Source organism: Myotis davidii, unplaced genomic scaffold (genome assembly GCF_000327345.1).
Source record: "Myotis davidii unplaced genomic scaffold, ASM32734v1 scaffold399, whole genome shotgun sequence".
NCBI lineage: Eukaryota > Metazoa > Chordata > Mammalia > Chiroptera > Vespertilionidae > Myotis > Myotis davidii.
In genome coordinates this window covers 5335559-5336492 of record NW_006292094.1, presented here as the reverse complement: position 1 = coordinate 5336492, position 934 = coordinate 5335559, and positions in this window count along the sequence as shown.

Genomic DNA, 934 nt, shown 5'->3' with positions numbered 1-934 from the left:
GGGGGGGGGGGGGGGGGGGAGGTGAGCGGCACCTCCTCAGAAGATTCCAGGGCATAAAGTGGGGGCTCGGGGCAAGGCAAGATCCAGTGCCCAGAAGAGGGGCGCAGGCACCAGGTGGGGCGCTGAGCAGTGGCCACGGGCAAGGCCCAGGTCAGGGTCCCCAGCTCCCAGCGCGGGCCTTTCACCCCAGCAGCACCCGGAGGCGGCCTCCTGTCTCGCCTGCCCTGGTGCCACGCTTTGGGAGGCCTCCTGAAGATCATTCGGGGAACCCACACCCAGGCTGAGGCCAGGGGTCCAGTACCGTGCCCCCACCCCACCAGGGCAAGCCCCGCCCTGACCTCCAAGCCTGACTCCGACTGATGGGGTTACTAGGTGAGCTCCGCGGGCAGGTGTCCTGACGAAGGCAGCTGGCAGGGGCTGGGAGCAGCGCAGCCGCACACACACACACGCACACACACATGTACACACACATGTACACACATGTGCACACACACACGGTAAGAGGACAAAACTTATGTCCCAAGCATCTGCCCGCTCAGGCCCCATCTGTGGACGGAGTCAGGTGACTGAGCGCAGGCTGGACACACGACTAGAGGCCGTGTGTGCCCTGAAAGGCCGGGCCGGGCCGGGCGGAGCAGAAGGCCTCCTGTCTGCCGCCCCCACCCCCAACCCTCGTGGGGAGCCGGACACTGAGGCTCGTCTGACTTGCCAGGGATCCTGGACCAGGGACTCCGATTCTGCAGACCCCGGAGCTGGGCGGGGCCTTCCAGTGCCCGCCTGTGTGCCAGGTGCACAGGGGCTGGCGCTGCCCCAGGCCTGAGGCTGGGCTGCTCGGGGCTCCCTCCCTGCAGGTGCTCACGTCCACGGTGGCAGGAGACACTCGTCGGGAGTAAGTGCATCACAGGGTTAATCCCCCTCAGCCCTGACCATCTCT